General features: G+C 39.0%; 1 protein-coding gene across 6 annotated transcripts in view; it reads right to left on the reverse strand.

Moving 5' to 3' along the window:
• Positions 1 to 19,953, reverse strand: part of Prosap (SH3 and multiple ankyrin repeat domains prosap) — a 124,376-nt gene that overhangs the window by 65,425 nt on the left and 38,998 nt on the right. For all 6 annotated transcript variants that reach the window (XM_011052878.2, XM_011052875.2, XM_087413029.1 and 3 more), the window contains exon 2: positions 8,240 to 8,301. The gene's annotated coding sequence lies outside the window, so the exon portion shown is untranslated. The remainder of the gene's footprint in view (positions 1 to 8,239; positions 8,302 to 19,953) is intronic.

Consider the following 19,953-nt stretch of genomic DNA (forward strand, 5'->3'; position numbering starts at 1 on the left):
TTTACACTTTCAGAAGGCTATTTCTTGCAGTTGATGATCCTACATTAATCCGAATCTATTTAAGAAATTTTTTGCAATCGTGGTAATTAAACTTACTTCAATGCACGCATTTATCATTCATTTTTGCAAAATGTGATTGCTTAGAAATGAGATATATGTATCGATACATTATTTAACGTTATTTAAACTCTATGATATTCATTCTTCATATTCTATATTGTCTAAGATTTGTCACTGCATATTCATTAATTCTCAAGAATTTTAAAAAAATTGACAGAAAAAAACAGAAAAATAAATTATGAAACGAGATATGTGTGTTAAATCCATAATTCTTTTTCTTTCCTTTTTCTTTCCTTTCTAGAAATATAGATTTAATCTTATTTCGATGACGTCTCACTCTTACATTTCATCACGTCTGGACTCACGTCGTCGCATTGAACAAAGACGATGGCGCAAGGTCGTTTGATAGAACAACGGTCCGTCAAGAGATCAGACCAAAAGCCTAATCCATCTGGAGCTCAGAGGTCGGTACGAAGACGTCCGAACTGAAATCTCATTAAGAACACCTCGATGCCCCGAGATTTATTAACGAGTTTATTCTACCCGCCTTAATACGCGCGGAGGCGCGACCGTAGTGGAGTCAGCAAGCCGAGTTGAACCGAGCCGAGAGCCGTAGAGTTTCAATTAGATGTGGTCATAATAATGCGCGATCCCCCGGCCCGCCGTGACGGCCGATGGTTGATGACCCGCCTGAACTCCAAGAGAAGAAATACCCATCACCCCGCGAACGGGTCCCCAGGCTTTTCCTTCCACCTTCGTGATACCGAGTTGTTAGTCACAGCGTTTCCGGGTTGCAGGACGAGATTCTTTCTACCGATCACGACGTGTCACGCCACAGCTTCGCGTATCCTTCTCTCTCTCTCGCTCTCTCGCTCTCTCTCTCTCTTTCTCCAGCTCTACCCTCTTGCCTCGCCCTTACGATCGCTTCTCCGCTTCAGGTTGGTCCTCTTCTTTTCTCTCTTCCATCTCTTTCTCTCATACTCTCTGGTTGAGAGCGCAGTCACCTATTTCAAACGACTATGCTCGACGGTCGCCTCAGGTTGATCCGACAGCGACGCACGAGAGAAGCCGATCGGTGCAATCAAATGGATCGGTTCACAAAGGTGTAAGGACCGCTCTTTTCCTTTTCCTTCTCTCCTCTTTTCTATATAGATCTTATTTGCCTCCTCCGACGGTTAGCGAAAGTAAAACGATGGATTATACGCGCGAATACATATGCATATTGCATAGGCGAGAGGGCGAGCGAACCAACTTCCAATATCTGGCCTACTTTCCGTATTTCAAAGATCGACCGAGATATTGCAAGAAGCATGGATTACGTTGTAATTGCGCCAAATCGCATGCTAGAAAATCTTACGTATATCGATTTGTTCGAGCTTCGCTTAAGCTTACTGTATCTAGGTCAGTAACTTCGATCAAAAGAACGTGGAAAAACGTTTGAATAGGATTTTCTATAACTTTTCGATCACAAAGAAAAATGTTAACTTTTAAATTTAAGTTAAAAGTTAAAATTTCAAAATACATTAAAATATTCAATTAAAATAAATTCAAACATTTTATCTACTCTTAAATATTCTTGTATACATATTTTCTTATTTTTTAACGTATGAGATCTAAAAATATAACGTCATTAATAAAAAGTCTCTTAAACTGTTATGATTTAAATAATGAAGAAATAACGACATTCAAAATATATTTGTCATATTTTTACGAAAAAAAAAAATTAATTATTAACTGTCACAGAGAATTTGAAGAAGGAATCGCAATGGAAGGCTTCTCGAATCGGATTTAATGAACTGTCAAGTATCAGAACCACCGGTAGACACGCGATTTTCCAGTTGAACATCCTCCCCGCGGCCTGTCCCATTGTTCGCGAATAATGCCACCCGTTGTACATGCGTGTTGTGCCGATTATGTCACGTATTGCAACGCGTGGAATGCATACAAACAAAAACGTCCCCGCACGCCGGTTCCAGGCCGCGAGAGACGTGTTTCCGAGGCAACGGCATTTCCATCCAGCGCCCAGACATGTCGAAAGTGCTGGCATTAACGCGAGAAGGAGGAAGTACGATGTAGCGGTGCCACGGAAACCGGACGGACGGTATCGAAATTATAATGTGAAAAGTAATGCGCGCGGCGCGTCTCGCTTTCTCGGCGATAATAGATTGCTTTAAATTATGTAATAAACACGATGAAAAATGTGCGCCAGGAAACAACGCCTGATGATGAAAGTCTTCCGTATTCGAGGGAACGAGAGTCTGTTAACGAGAGTCTGTAAAATCGCTCGGTATGCATAAAATGTGCATCGCACGGTTTACTTTTTAAATATCTAGATTGTAAACTCGCTCTTACTCGTTTACTTTTTGCTTCTATATATACTCTTGTATAAAATATTCGACGTAATTACCATAATTTCTTAGACGTAATTATTGCAAAATGTTTGAAATAACTAATAATAATCGCATCGTTTAATTTCAAAATTGAAAGTAGTTCACTTTACTAAGATAGATAAAAGTAGCATTGAAAAGAATTCGTTTCCACGCGTTGCGTTCGCTTCCACGTATTGTGATATTTATTCGTTGCAACTTTTCGCAATGTTGTGGGAAGTTATTGTTGATGAGCACGTTACTCCATATTGCATCTTTCAAAGACGTGCGAATTATAGTTCTCAAAGAAAAATCAAATTGCATGTACTTATCCATAAATTATTATAAAAACTACTAATTTAATGAATTATTATATCTCATCCTATTAAAATAAATCAAATTCGTTCTAAAAAATGTTTTCACATATTTTTTTCTTTCTTTTAATTTCTACGTTAATAAGAGAAATAAGTGTAGAAATAAAAAAGAAATTTGTAATTGTGACGATAATCTAATTAGTTATCATAATAGTATAATAACGGATATAAGAAAACTAATGTAACTCGTAGTTGAGAAAAGCACACATTCGTTATCTTCTTTCAGTCTTTTATCTAAATCTTTACGTGAAAAGAATTGTTATCGGAGAACAAAAGCAGGTAGGGTGAGAACGTTAATTGCCGGCGTTATGGCCGACTCGTACATCATCCTGGGGGATAGATTAGTGGAAAAGCGTGCGCAGGATGCGCCTGGCTGAACGAACGAATATAGCTCTCAGTTCGAAAACGGCGCGGCGCGTTGTTGGAGCGACTAATGGACACCCCAGGTGAAACCATCAATAACGCGAGAAATTCTTAATTAATTGCCGCATATGGTGGCTAATTAAATGCGATACACGCCACGACGCTGGCGGCAGACATGCCTCCCGCATCGTCCTTCCGCTTTTTCTCTCCTCTCCACACGCTTCCCTCCATTCCTTTATTTTATCCCTTTCTCCTTTTCCGTCTCCCCCCCCCTCTCTCTCTCTCTCTCTCTCTCTCTGTCTCGCTAATATATTTTTCTCTCATTCTATCCGTGCGCAATTTAATTTTTAAAATAATTTGCCAATTTATATATAAATGCATTTGGATAAAAACCAATAAAAATCTGTATGATTATCTTCATTTAGCCGTTGCAAAAGTGAATGAAAATATTTTCGTACGTAATGATCATACATAACAATTAAATATTATTAACAGGAACAAAAAAGAAATATATACAAATATGTTTACAATTCCATTATTATATCCAATTAAATTCTATAAATTTATGTATTTATTTCTCTATATATTAATGCGATTCTCTTTGTTTTCATAATTACACAATTCGATAAATTTAAACGTTAATATCAAAGAAAGACCGCAATACGAACGTCGCACTTTGTTCATGTTAAATTTTGTGAAACGTTTTCTTTTGACGTTAATAATGATGCATTTGAAATGTTGCTTTATCCAGACCTGCGTGCACCCGTTGGTACGTGCACGACGTTGTAGCTTATGGCAAGAGCGAGAACATTGGCATGCAACCTGACAGGTCACGACAGAATGTTCTTGGCATCCCAACGGCAGCAGATTGAAGCCGTGCACGAAGCAGCCGTCGCTGTCATGGCCACGGGGGATCTTCTAGTATCGAATTTTTTTTATATCTTGGATTCCTTTGAACGCTATTGTTAGATATAACCTGCTATGCACGCTAAATATTCCAAGGGGTCAACAACTACTCGGACTTGCACACAAACGCGTCATAGATTTTTATATTTAACCGTTTTGCTTAATCGTAAAACAAAAAGCTTTTGAAATAAAATTAAACAAAAAAGCTTAAAAACGTTTAACACATTAAGTGTCATATAAAATAGTCACACATTTAGAAATGTACTGCATTCAATGAAAGGTAACAATTATAAATTCATAAAGAGACCCGATTAATGTAATTATTGAACTGTACATGTAAAATTATAATTATTTTCAATAATTTGTATATTTTTAATAATTTATTGTGTAATTATTAAATAAATTATCGTTTTATAATAATTTCGCATTCGTTATCAACAGCTCTTTGTTTGGCAGAAGATTAATCTCTTTTTAATAAATGCTAATCTGTTCTCTTTACGTCTATCTTATTTAATTCTTTCTCCTGTAAGTTTTTTTTTTTTTCCAGAAAGATTCTCACGGAAGATTTATAAGATTTTCAGATTTTCTTTATTGTCCTTCTTATTTGCGATAAGCTACTGTTATTAAAGTTACTATTATCAAGTAGTTATACGTACATATGAAAATGAACTCAACCGTATTTTATTACTCGCATCTCAGATTTCTTTCCGGTCCGATATTCATACAGGACACAGGCAGCCGGTGAACTGTAGGCATCACGGAAAATGAATCGTCGCTCGATCCTCGTCGCTCCGAGCTCTCGCATGCACCTCTCCACGCATCGATGCGTGCATTCGAAACGCCGGAGAGACTTCTAACGCTCGACGGCGGCGAACGTTACAAGGAGAGTTACCCGGTCCCGGATGACTCGTTAATAAACCGCCGCGGTTTGGCTTGGCTTGGTATCGCGTGTCACGAAATTCCATTTGTCTGACTCATATGTGAGAGAATGCACATATCACGCGAACACGCGTTATTATGCTCGAGCGCGTGCGTTTATCCGTACACATCATCTACGTACACGCGAATATATTCTATCTAAGATGCACCCGATATCGATCGTGAGACGCTCGATCGCTGTCAACGTACGAATTGTGTCGAACTGTCGAACATCGGACGCGAAATCAATGTTGTGACATATTCCGTTTTATTTTAATCAAAACATACAAAAATTATATTAAAAAATAAATATTAACAATAGAATGTTACATAAAATTCTCAAAATTTCTCAAATATCGGACACAAAATTGACTTTATTACATACGCATGTATTCCATTTTAATTGTTAACTCAAAACATACAAAAATTAAATTAAAAAAAAATAATAAATTCATATTACATAGAATCCCTACAATTTTATTAAGTATATTACTGTGTTTACATACTTGCAAAGATAAGATAATCATTACAAATTATAATTATTATAATTATAATTTAATTTATAGTTTGAAAAGATCAACGCACGTGTATAATTATCACATGTTTAAACATCTCTCGTACAAATTCATCATATCATCAGATTTGAAAGGATGATTTCGGACTAAGGTTAAATATTTAATCATTCAAATTATAATGAGAGCCGTTATGAACTTATAATCTTCGTAACACCATGACGCGAGTAGACCATGATAGAACCTGTCGACCGAAAAGCAATCAGTGCAATCAACACAAGGTAATAATTGAGCGGCTTAATAGGACCGGCGCGTGATCTTAAACACGTGTTTCGAACGCGAGCGGAAGAAGGTGAACGTACCTTTACAACGTCGCGGATACTGTTCTTCGGCCTGCTCGTTCGAGGCTGGTACAGCAGGCTAGTTACACGTTCGCGTGCTTTCCACTCACGTGAGTGCCGCGTAATGCTTAATATTTCACTTAGGAACGCGCGAAACGCCGGCCGCTTTTCACGATTATCTGCTTGTCGACCATATTTAAAGACACACGTATCGTTTTGACCGTAGAAAAATATGTAGAAATCAAACAACTCGATCTGTCCTTGATAAGAACTTAGCGAGAAGAATAACCATTGAACGTAATAATTTTCTTACGTATGCAATCTTTACTTGCACGTGGCCACGTATAATGTAAATGCGAGTTCCGATCTGTTATGTAATCAAGCGGCCTTTCGTGTTTGAGAAGGTAGTAACGTATGTCGGAAAAAGTCAGAAGGTAATGTACATACAATATCCCATCTGCTTCGAAACGTTTACTCCCCATTAAAACGTTTCCCGTGTCAGCAGGGAACGTAATCGTACAATAAAACGGCAGTTATATTTCTATAGAACATTGCACGATATATTCGCGCGAAGTTTGCCTTTTACACGGACAATGTTACGCGGAACTAAGCTAGCTGACAAAATTTTAAAAAATGTATATCATGTTGCGAACCGGCAACATAAAACGCCGCTTTAAACCTAATTTATTCAAAACAGGCTCGTGATGAGTTAGCTCGTTTTTACGTAATATCGAGAGTAAAATAAAAGAGAGAAGCGCAAGGAAACGCAAAGGAAATTATGAAAGGCTATTAGTCATTTACATCGTTATTCTCGTAAAGAAGTTATCTATGGTGCACGCCCTTCTCAGCGAAAGGGCTAATTAGACGAGAGCGTACCGGAAGATTAGAGCGACCGCCCGAGTCTCCTCTTCCTCGTCTTCGCCAAGTAGTAACGGTAAATCGAGATCAGTCAACCTCCGGGCGAATCGAACGACAAAGATGACGATGACGATGACGACGAGCGATACGTTCATGTTATCTCTTCGTGAACATTCGTGCATTTACATTTACAACAGCGTATTATTCTCGACGCTTAAATTGCCGCTTCGATGTTTGCGCGTATAGGAGAAAATTTCTCCGATAGTATAATCCGCGAATGGTGGACAGGTCTAATTTATGGAAGGCAACTAATGGAGTGGAATCGGCATATTGGCCAGTTCGATATGTAGAATAGGCAGAACTAGCGCGATTACACAGCGAGCCGTAATTAATATTTAACAGTATCGTGGGTGAAGATTTGCACAATGCGAGCACGCGTTAACGAGCAATCGCGTAATCCGAAGCAATGATATAACCCACCGTAGGCTGTCCGGTTGATGAAAAAAAAAGAAGAGAATAGTTGCGTTATTATCCATTACAAAGCAACACCGGGCGCATATCGCAACGCAGGCCGGTTTTAGGTGGGTGGTGATACTCCATAATGTATAGCGCGATTTCCATATCGGCCGTCGAATGACAATAAGCGTTCCTTGAGCACCTCGCGCTGGATGCTTGTATCTCACAAATTTCACGTCATGCTTCATCGTACTTATCTCGACGAGAAAAGTAAGTCTAAAGTGGAATAGGGAAGTAATGCCCCGGGTGGAAATAGCGATGTATCCAAAGAAAATCTGAGAGACAAACAGCATCGTTCTTGTCTGATTGTGAGATATATTATATAAGAAATGTTCCGCGTAAAATTGAATGAAGCTAAAAACTGATTTGGGTAAAATCCAATTCTTCGTTTTTCCCAGAGTCGAAATATATAAAGTCAAACATATAAAGTCTTGCAAATAACACGCGGTAAGTTTGTAAGCTAAATTTAAATTTGCCTATATATTTCAAGAATAAATATTTGTCGTGTGCAATGCAAGCAAACGCACTGTTAGAAACTGTTTGCGAATTTACAATACCCTTATAATAAAAACGTGCAGTAAATTACAAGCCATATAACGTTTTGCTGTGATTTCACGATATTTGTAAATTTACAAAAGTGGCATGCCCGCGCATACGTATTAGAGATTTGCATATACTTTACCACATAGCGTTAATGTAATTTCACGATATAGATATGTTTTAATTTACAGCACATTTAATTTACATTTTTTGTCGGATAAAAACTTCCAACGCTTTTGGAAGTTTTCAACAGAAATTTCTTACAGTGAAGTCGATCATCAATGATGCGTGCACACATCGAAGAAAACGCGATTTGGCGGGTAAAGACGGATCGCACCGTTACGTTTTCGTCGGCGCGAATTCGTAGAAAAACCATCGATCCTACCGTCTCGATAAATCGATACCACCGACGGCGCGCAGCGTGCGTCATAAATAATTTATCTTGCAAGGCTAGCACGTTGTACAAAGGGAAGGGGTTTACTCACCATAATCGGAGCGCGATCTCGCCGCTCGGATGCAGAAGAAGGTGATCCGCCGACCGCAGCATCTGCAACGAGAAAGAAAAATCTCTTTCATCCGCGCTAATTCACCGTTAGATCAATCGGCGCGATATGCTTCCGGCACCGCGCACGCAAACGCGATGCTGATAGACTGAAGGCAGGAGGGGGGGGGGGGGGGAAGGAGATTGGACAAAAAAATCAGGAGATTGGAAATATCGTAAATTTCAGAATGGCAGAGAGCACAGAATGTGAACGTGATAAAACTGGAATCTCCCTCGTGCGAGAAAAGCGCGCTACTCCGCGCCTCATCGTCGTCAATAAAATCGCAGAAAGGACGACGCTGACCTCTCCAAGCAGCACGGATGAGACGACGACGACGACGACGACGACGACGACGACGACGACGACGACGATTCCCCGCGGACTCCGCAAGACATCGCAGTGGACGCTACTACCCCGGGTTGTTAACGTGAGGATATTTCCACGGGGAAATGGTCTCGCACGGCGTGCCTTCCCGCGAGATTATCTCTACTTCAAGATCATTGAGGATCGCATAAATAAAGCGCAATTCAAGAAACGAGCGAGCTACATTTGCTACAGTCGGAGGGAAGAAAAAGAACGAAGGGCAGAGAGTAAAAATGAGATCCAGATTCTCTCTGGTTTCAACGCGTCTCAAAGCAGTACGTAAACACGTGTACCGGGAAATTCCAGTTTTACAGATGTTTAAAGTGAAAGGATATTTTTTATAAAGAATATTAGAGAATATTTTCGTCAAGAAACTAGGTTAAAGAGCTTGTAGATAAAAACAAGTACAAAGAACTTAGTGCCAGAATCTATATTTCGGTCAGAAACTGATTTTGCTAACTTATATCTTTATTAACACATATAAAAAATAAGAGCATAAAAAAACCACAGCACAACTTATAGTTTGTGATATTTAATTATTATTACATTAATTAAAACATTAAACGTTTCGGCCATAATCTGGCCATCTTCAGTAATTCAATAATATTCTTAAAACGTAGAGTTACATCTAGTTGACATTAAATTCAACAGTCGAGAGTCGTAATTGAATAAACATGTTCTTTTATATGTGAAGATGCTTCATACAGTAATGTTACAACGCCAATTTCATATTAAGAAAAGTGTAGAACAAGAATTTCCAGATTCTGTTTTACAGCAAAAAAACCAAACGATGAATCTCGAGTATTTCTTTTACACAATTAGAATTTTGTCGTGACATTATGTGTTGTTATTTTGCAAATAATTATAAAAGTTATAAAATGGTTTAATGTTTTAATTAATGTAATAATAATTAAATATCACAAACTATAACTTGTGCTGTGGTTTTTTATGCTCTTATTTTTTATATGTGTTAATATTAGAACCACGTTAGTTTCAAGATATATATATCTTTATTATTTATCTTTATAGGATAGGAAATAGTGCGCACAGAAAAAAAATTAATTGGGTGATACAGCAAACCTATAACTTACTGCTCGAATTCAACATCTGTAACTAAGAAGATTTGATGGTTTAACAAATCGCTAATGTTATTCAGCTGTCAACTACTTTAACATAGAAAATTGACTGTCTGTATATTACGACGTAATGTAGATTTGCTGAATCAATGAAGTTTTCCGTTTTTTTTTTCTGTGTGCCTAAAATTTGATGCAAGAAATACAATAAAATAGTGAATTATGACAAATCTCACTTAAGAAAAGCTATAAGATATTAAAAATAGACTCTCATTCCCTAAAACTAACTAAATTAACTATTGTTTTAAAGGAACAAATATTACGTTAGAAGAGAATATTACGAGCCCTTCGGGAAGACGAAGCCTTCCCTTAAAACGTGCGTGTCGAACGAAACCACATCAGCCGACTTTTTTCCGGGAACCGTTCGGGAATCGTGCAGGAAATCGTAGTTCGTAGGGAAGAACCATCGCATCGGTTCCGTTCGGGCAACCGGAATTAGCGTCGTTTATTTTTCCAGTCTCGAAAATCTTAAGTTCAGACTGTACCATGCTATCGCTCCTTCGCAGCCGCGAATTAGTACGCTATAATTTGGCCACGGCGCACATTAATCTTCTTATCGTTCGACAAGGAAATAAACCAATCCCTGGCGTGCCTCGTAAAATATATTACTGCAATATGTATATTCGCGTGGAATGTATATACATGTATTATTAAATAATTTCGTTTCGCCTAACAATGGTAAGAAGCGTGTGAATAAGCGTCACTCGATATCCTAACGCGTTTTTTCAGGTCTTCGTTATTAGTTCTTTCGACACGTGGTAGTTTAAGATTTCCATTCACACGATCGTTAGAGATCAGCCTTGAAGCGCTTTATAGCAGCTTCGAGTTCGAATATTTGCCGCTCTCTCCCGACAAAATCAACACGTTGAAAACAGGCGGCTGCGCGTAAAATTCCACTGGCATCGCTAAACGTAAGTGATATACGTATAAAGAGAGGCTCTTGTGTCGTCTTGTGAGAATTACGATTTAGCTTGCGAGTAGCGCGAGTAGCGTTACACGATACGATCATTATCGTCGCGGACTTTTCTAGACTGTTAAACCTGCGTGACAGCGGCGTAACGTTATAAAATCAAAGGAGGATAAGGAGCGCCGTGCGAGATAGGCGACGTGCATAATAGTGTCGGATGATAAGAAGATAAGAGCCTTAGAAGCGTGTATACTCGGTGTCAAGTTTTCGTATCACATGCTTAGTTGGTCTTAGATTACGACTAACGATACTTATGGGAATCGACGGGCTCACTTTCTAGACGGTAGAATTAAACGCGTACGCAACAGACAGAACAATACATACTCGACGAAATGCTTAATGAAAATCTTTATGAGACGCGAAACCTTCTCTTCCATTTATACAAATTAACTCTTCATGATACGAGGCTTTAAAGATCTAGATGATTTTCAATTTTCAATTATTCTGCCTCAAATTCGGATACGTACAAAAAAAGTGAACAACGTTACGGATCGTATCATTGATGTATTCTTGAATGCGGAGTATGTCAGAATTTTTTCAGATATTATTTTTTTTTAGAGTTCAAAAACCCTTTGAAAAACACAGACACCAATGACCCAGTTGGATTAGAAAGGCAGTGAAAAAAAAAACAACGGGCCACGGAGTATGGTGTAGAATTGTATTATGAAACTATCATAATTAATGACTTTATGAGACAATATACTAAAAATATGAAGCTAGATAAAAAAGATAAAAATACAATTATTTCATCATATTTATGTAAAAAAGAAATTGTAGCAAAGAATACTTAAAAAAAATGGTAAACTATTTTTCGCGTTTTGTACACACTCAAAAAGAGGACAAGACTGCTATAAAATATTTATGAAGTTGCTTTGTGCTGCCAAATTGAGGCGAAACGATGAGAAGGTTGATGCTTGCAGATGCATTCGAAACTCTGTCATGTAGGTCCATAAAGTCCCCGTTATTCCAGCACTAGCAGGTCGCTATTATCGCCGTTGTTATTATTGCGGTGTCCAATACGAACCGCATAACAATAACCGTCCGTGCACAAAACGTCGAGTAATGACTTCAATTTTAAATTAGCATACATGACTGACGGGCTCATCAATCCGCTTACGGTGTCAAAGTCTACAGTAACGCGTTGGTCAACACCTGTGCTTTTATTAAAACTCCATTGAAATAATTTAATTACAGATAATGATCGCTCGAAATTCTGGAATTAATAAACGGCCGATAAACGCGCGCTCGCAAAAGTTTTAATAATTAATAAATGATACACGGAACGACAATTTCATGACACCAAACGTCGTTACTGCGAAAGTGGATTGACCCAAATTATAATCGATTTAACGTCGCGACTACGTTGTTTTTACGTTACAGACTTTTCATCGTTTTCATATACATGCCACTGTTGTCAATGATACGCGGCAACATATATCGATCTTAGAAATATTAATACACATCATTACTAAGCAAAGCGATAACTGGACATGGTATATAAACCTGCAACCCCGCATCCATCGCCTCTGCAATCACGGTACACCGCGCATCTTTGCCGATAAACGACGACAACGGCGAGTATAACGGCGACAACGGTAGCGTGTAAAACGCGGGCGTGCTTATCCGTGGCGCGGGGAGATTTAATCTGACCGGCTATTATATACGTGACGTACAATAACGTCCGCTCTCGGTCTGCGCGATGCTTACAGAGCGAGAGCGAATAGAGACGTTCGAGCGTGCAACCGCGTCGTTTGCCTCGTGCGATGCAAAATCGATACTCGACCGCGCCGAGCCGAGCCGAGCCGAGCCGCGCGCCGGCCCTCGCACTGACCTATCGGGAGCATCGGGTAACTGGGTGAACCTTGTAGGAAGGCGATAATAAATTAATCATCTAGTTATCGTGTACATGGGCGTAATGACTATTCTGCAACCTTGCTGCACACATGCCGCCGGATAAGTTTCCTCGATCGGTGGCGCGTAGATTCCTACGCTCTCATCTTTCCTAGGAGGAAATACCGTCACGTATATACGTAGATCGAAATAGAAACACGAAGCGCAAAATAAGAGAACCCGACGCGACGTTCCCTGCAATTTACATGGAAGAATTGTTTATTATTGTATATGTAGCGCCTCCATTATCATCAACGGATCTGCACGACCACCGACTTAATATCGCGTACGATCGGAATTATCTAATAATTGTAGCTTGTCTCTGATTTATGTGTATACACTTTTCGAAATCGCCTTAATCACGCGAGACCTCGAAACGCTCGTAACAACAACAACGCATTTAAGAACGAACGCACAAGCGATAACCAGCCTGTGTTCACGCACGTTCGCGTTTATACGTCGTGTACGTTTTGATCGAAAAACGAGAATGAGACGAGTAGTAATCTCTACGGAGAATTTTACGACTAGACGGATTTTACGTATCTCATAGGCTTCGCCTTGTTATATAGTTTCCTACGCCGCTGTACGTCAGCCGTACCGTATATACTCGTGTCCTTTTAAAGGCGCATTCACACGTGCCTCGGCCCTCAGCCCGGGAAGGGCCTTTTCCGAAGGAAAGCACGGGGTTGTGCGTGCAACTCGGAACTATAAATAGGAGGAATACAGGCACGTTATTTCCCTTTAATCCGTAGAAATTGCGCGAGTTCGGGGACCGGTTTCCGCTAACGCCTTTCCGAAGACACGTCTTTCCGCGCGTCATGTCTTTTAATGCGTCTTTTAATGAAGAGGTTCCCACGAATATCCTAATTATCGCGCGAGATTATTATTACACGACATGCGTGTGTGCGTATGCCGTTAAACACTGGAATCTATTCGATCAATCGTCAAATCTCGATAAGTTGACTGTAAAATTAAACGCAAGACAAGATCTTAGTACTCGACAGTGGAATAAAGTGCGCTGAATTGAGGTAAAGATGCGAGTTGCGATGATACATATCGCGCGATTAAAACCTTATTCCTCGATCTACTCTCAAAAGTCTCAAATGATAATTTTCTTTTTTTTTTTTATTAATCACGTTTCGTCACACACCATTCCTGATGGTGTAAACCTGATACCGATTGCACGAAACACACGATAATCCGTCCGCAACATTCGTCTTGTGGATTTACTAATTTGGAGCGAACGAGTGAAAGGGACCGGTCAAATTATTTCGCTGATAGTTGTAACCCGTTGTTAAGTACGTTCGGCGAGAGGCCGCAGCCTTAAATCGCAAATGGTAATACGACGTTGATCGTAATGCGATATTAAGTATAATATACGATTTCCAAGTTAACGACGGTGCAGCTTGCAATCAGTCCTCAACGAGCTTAAACAAAGAAGAAGGTCGTCATGCGCGTCTGGCTGGTATCGTAAATTAAGATACGTGATTCTTTAAAGCATATAATTCTATATAAGAATTATTAAAATGAAGATTATAGAAATAATGAAAATTAAAGCGTCCAAAGCAACATTGATGTAACTCCTTTAAAAAATTGCAACAGCAAATTAAGTTTAATCTTCCTAAATTAAAGATTAATCTCTCCTCGTGTTCACAAATGGAAATTACAAATATTTAAACTTCTTCATTCAGAAACATGGACAGGATAAAATAATGATAACGCGACACAAGGTACTTTTCTTTTTGCGTCGAATATTATTACTTTTAAATTCTTTCTTCAATGTTTATCGCGAACATGCAACTCATCACCCCATCCCGAAGGGACGTCTTTGACACGAACGATATTTTCACCCATTAATAATTTATACACGACGTTTCAACGCGTTGTACCTCGTGGCGCTGTGGAGTGTAGGAGGGAGGCGTTTACGATATCTGCCGATAGTTTCATACTTTGTATCCGCATTATTACGCGTGCGCGTATCGGAAGGTAGATCCGCACGAGATAAGCCCGATCGACGAGCGGAGAGAGAAAAAGAAAATAGCTCGCGAGATTAATGGAGCCGACCGACCGTTCGCGCGCGCACGATAGGTCGAGGTTCTCAACACTTTCACCGAATAATACGTCGGCACGTAACGATCACTAATTGCATCTCGTAATTTTAATTAATCCGCGTCGCGTACAAGGCGTGCCGACAGGAAGACAGAAATTCCTGCAATCACCGACGTTGTACGAAAGACGTGAATAAGTGATACTTCCACGCGCGTAGCGCGTCTTCCGCGAAGATTCATCTCGCGTATTTCAAGTAAACAAGCTGCCGCGGTCTATCATAATGTCTTCCGATATTTCATTACGATTGCATAACCAACACCAACATGCGAGATCACCCGCATTATTAGTTATAGAATTTTTCAGTCCGTCATCGACAGAATTACGTTTGCCATGTTAAGTTTATCGTTCTATTGTCAAAGGAACTGTAATAAAACACTTTCGCGAAATACGTGAAAATTTATTACTTTACACGGGTGTGAATGAATAACTGTAACGAATAACGAAGTAATACGTAAAATAATGATACTGTTTTGACGTTTATGGTTACGTAATGTAGAAGATGTAAACGCGACTGACTGATAAATGAAGACATAATTATAGGTCTATAATGGATTCGTATTGCGAGCTGGCAGAAAGGTTTACGAGTAGGATTTCAAAATATTAACAGGCGTCCCGAAAAAAAGCCAACTGGTACGCATCTTATGAGAATACTAAATTATGAATTCTCTCATGAGAGACAATAGCGTGGAGAAAGAAAGAAGGAAATCGCGGGATTTATACTTACGAGAAGGAGACGCGTAAAAGGCGGGAACTTTTCGATTCCTTTCTTACGATCTATTTCACAAGGATTCCACACTTACGCGCGCGATTCCTAATTCTTCTTACACGCGATCTCGTAAACCTCCTGACGGACCTCATCAGTTTTGAAAATCCTCCTCGTAAAATATAGCGGATTTTTTCGATCCGTGCGACACGCTGATCGATGAGATTATAACGAGAAACGATCGCCCGAAGCGAACTTCTCTGTCGTCGTTATCTTTGATCCAAAGCTATACTTTAGTTATACTTTAACGTAAGAGAAACTCTCTATCAATTTCGATTTACTATCGTAATACTTCAAATCTAGCCGACGCGACGCCATTCTAATGCATATCGAATCAATTATTCTTACAAAAAATTTTTCGTTAATCTCTTCATCTGAATTCGACATTCATATAATATTATACATCCAAACAAATAGAAATATTCCCATAAAATTGTAATTTAGATTAAAATTTATCTTCAAATCCTTCCAAAAATTTTATATAATTATTATATGTATTAAATATTGATATAAATAATGATAAATACGGCTCTGAAGGTAAATTTAATGTAAAAAAAAAGGAAGGATATTTTTGATAGCAAAATAGATTTGTTATTAATATAGCCGTAATAGAAAAAAATTCTTGGAAATATGTCATCGATATTTAAAAGAAAGCAAAAATTGCCAATTAAAAGCCAACGCGGTTAGTCATTATTGCTCCAAAATCTCAACTGAAACAGCTACGAAATTTTATTTCGCTTTAATATAATTCATTCGACATAGCAGCATTAAAATCTCTTCGTATCATTCTCATTTTTGGATTAATATGAGATGGCTTGTTCCACTGACGATACATTGGTTGAATTAATTGTATAATGACTGGCGTTTATACATTGGTTTATCTAACAATTGATCATTGCTATAATACACTTTAATTATGGACTTTTTCCTGTCCGTAACTCTGACTTCTGCAATAATTAGATGACTATTATGCAAGATATCATCCGCTGTTCACATGTAACTATAAGACATTCGCTGTCATTCGATATATTTATGTATTAACAATAGCTTGTATTATTTGCATTTGCATTGAGAAAAACCGAAATCGTTGATCGAAATGAATGTATACACGTTTGTTAAATATTAATAAAAATTTCTTTGCGCACCGTTAACCGCGTTGGCTCTTAATTAGCAATTTTTGCTTTCTTTTAAATATCGATGACATATTTCCAAGAATTTTTTTCTATTACGGCTATATTAATAACAAATCTATTTTGCTATCAAAAATATCATTTGCAATTCCTAAATTTAGACTTGCGAAAATTATTAAGTACACAGAATATCGATAAAAAAATATCTTTTATCTTTCTTTTTCCTTCCATTAAAATTCTATTAATACGCATCAAAATAATAATACCCACGACACTGACATTACACATATTGCTCAATAATACACGATTGGAGCAAAGGATTTAAATCAGTTCGGCGTGAATCGATTTCCTATCTCAGGGCGGATTAATCGTCGATAGAATACGTGGGCTACCGGATCATTCTGCCCACACTTTATACGCGGTCCACGCTTCGCCGACACGTAAGTTCGAGTGGGTTACACCATATATTTTCTTCGTTAACCCACTGGGAAACAGGACTAGCGCACAAGTAGGAGAGAGAGAGAGAGAGAGAGAGAGAGAGAGAGAGAGACAGACAGAGAGAAAAAGAGACAGAAGAAAGAGAGCAACTGGAGAGATCGGCATTATAAAGTTGGATATGCGGCTGCTTTATGTCGCTCGTACTTTTACGTAATACAAGCTCACTTTAAGAGGTAAGTTTAGTTTCGCATCTTCAAAAAGATGACACCGCTAGGTAAACGAATATACAAAACGCATTCAAACAAGATGTTATGGATCCGATTTCGAAAGCGGATAATCAAGAGAGAGAGAGAGAGGTTCTGCCTATTTTTTTTTCCTTGTAGATATGATTACTCATGGCTGGTAAATTTCCTTTGTCTGATATGAAAATCGTATTCAATCGATAAATTCATATCGTATAAATAATTCGCTATTAAATATGTAATGATATTAATGTATTATTAAATATGTAATTTGTTTTTCAGATTGGGTGTGCCCGAGCTAGTCAACACAAATTCCGAATGTATAAGCGCGTACGATTTGCGTACATTAATCGCGTAGAAGTGAAATTTGTAGAAAGGTATATAACTTTTTATCTCTCTTAATTTTAGATTTCCTACAGTAGCAACCACGCATGCAGAGTAATGAAAGTATTTCAAAGTGCAACATTAATAAAATTAATTAATTCTACCTTCGAAGCAAATTCAAGTAAAATATTCATGCACGATATAAGTAAAATATACGAGAAGGAGCTCCATCTTGTAAAGCTTCCGATTTATGAATAAATTTTCTCAAATGCGAATACCTTGGCAAAATAGTTAATAAATTAAAAACTGAATATTCCTGTAAGATACGGGAAATAAATTATCCCGAGAGAAACCGTACATTTTACAAGTAACTATTATTTTCGGAGAAATATAAATGGAAATACGCAGCACGCTCATCAAGGTATAAAAAGCACATTAAAATCATCAGCATGACGAGTGTCGTGTACGCGACACACGAGAGCGCATAAATCTCGACGTTGACACGTACGCTGCACCATGCAGCCCGATTTCCGACCATTGTGCATCCGCGCTTCCCGGTTTTCTCTCCACCGAACGAGCGACGCTTCCTTGCAGCGTAATTGGGAAGTTTCCGAGAGACTCGTTCGTTCAATGATCGGTCGATCGATCGATACCACCGTCGCGGTAGCGTCGTAGCACCGCAGCCTGCGCAAGAACCTTGGAATTCCGTAAATTCCTGCGGTACCGTTTGACGCACCCTGCGTGTACGCTTTTACACACGAGAGCTTCTTTCGACACTACGCGCAGATCCTCCAGGGTCAATGGCGTAGAGTGTAGACGAAGCTTCGAACTAAGGAAATTCCAAATAATAGTCACCACGATTTCACTGAGATAAAATCTATACCACCATCGTGATTCTTTTTATTGAACCAATAACGTAGATAAGAATCCAATCAAAGCATCGCGCCAATCATCACTAATTAATCTGACACGAATTTTGAAGTTGATCCACGAAATAAATACATGACGCTTATCTTTTACGCGAGTCAACTATTCTCTATACGATATGTAATCAATTCTTCCATACGTTTGTCGGTGATTTTTGTCGTAATTATTAACGATAAAATTTTCATCGCAGAAAGACTTTAAGCGACTTTAGATTAATTTCAAGGCTTTCGCTTACGCTATTGACTTCGGATATGTAATCGCGGAGCCACGCACCGTACTGTCGAACACAGAGGTCCGCGCGTGTACACATATCTTTAATATCTTCGCGGCGAATCGACATTCATTAGGATGCATTGGCATTCTTTCTGGCCATACGTACTCAGGGAAGGAACGAACGGATAATGGTAGAATCTCTTCCTCGTGCGGCCTTAACGACCAACAAGTCTACTCTATCCCGCACATCCCTAACGTCCCTGCATTGTACTTCCGCCGATTAGCTACGAACAACGACTAATAGTTCAAGTTATCATTTTGCCAGCGCACATCCGCATAAATCAGATTGCTATTCCCGACAATTTATATCCTCGCAAGTGTAGAATTAATCAAACTCAGTAGCTTAAGAACAAAAGTTACACGATAAATAAGACTTTATTTAGAATTACGAAGGTTAAAACAAGATTAATTAATTCTGAAATAGCTGCGAAGATATGTTAATTAGAATCGCGTCAATAAATATATACCTATTATTAACGGACATAATACGTATTGTAAATTATAGCGTGTAATAATAAATAAGTGCAACTCGTAAAAATAATCATTTTGCGGCTCTAACCGCAGACGACGCCGTGAAACGCGTTATTTTTACCGCGTAATACCTGCGTAACAAATCGACAGTATGCAGAAATAAATCGATTCATTGCGTACGCGGTGCAGCATTGAGAAGAAGTGCCTGGCTGCATTGGTGCGGATGACGTCAGCAGTGACGATTGATTAGACGGAAATAAGCATCGAGGAGCCTATATAACCCCGCATTAGCCTAATGACCGCAAACGCAGGTGATCCGGTGATCTACGATCGATGCTCCCCCTCCCCCCCCCCCTCTCTCTCTCTCTTCCCTGGCACGTAGATATCCGCAACAAGATATCCGCGGTGAATCCTATGGATAATCGCCACGGGATCACGGTCACGGATCCTGAGCTCGCATTCGTCGTATACGCGTGTTTCGCGAGATAACAAGTTGCTCGCGCGTTCTCGTATCGCTGAATGCGCTCTCGCGAGGCGCGTACATACGCGCCTGCTTATTCAAAGTTAAAAGGGGAGAGAAAAGAGGGAGGACGCCGACCGATAAGGTAATTTATATTCCGCGTTAAA

The sequence above is a fragment of the Acromyrmex echinatior genome, chromosome 1 (genome assembly GCF_024713525.1).
Source record: "Acromyrmex echinatior isolate Ae372 chromosome 1, ASM2471352v2, whole genome shotgun sequence".
Taxonomy (NCBI): Eukaryota; Metazoa; Arthropoda; class Insecta; order Hymenoptera; family Formicidae; genus Acromyrmex; species Acromyrmex echinatior.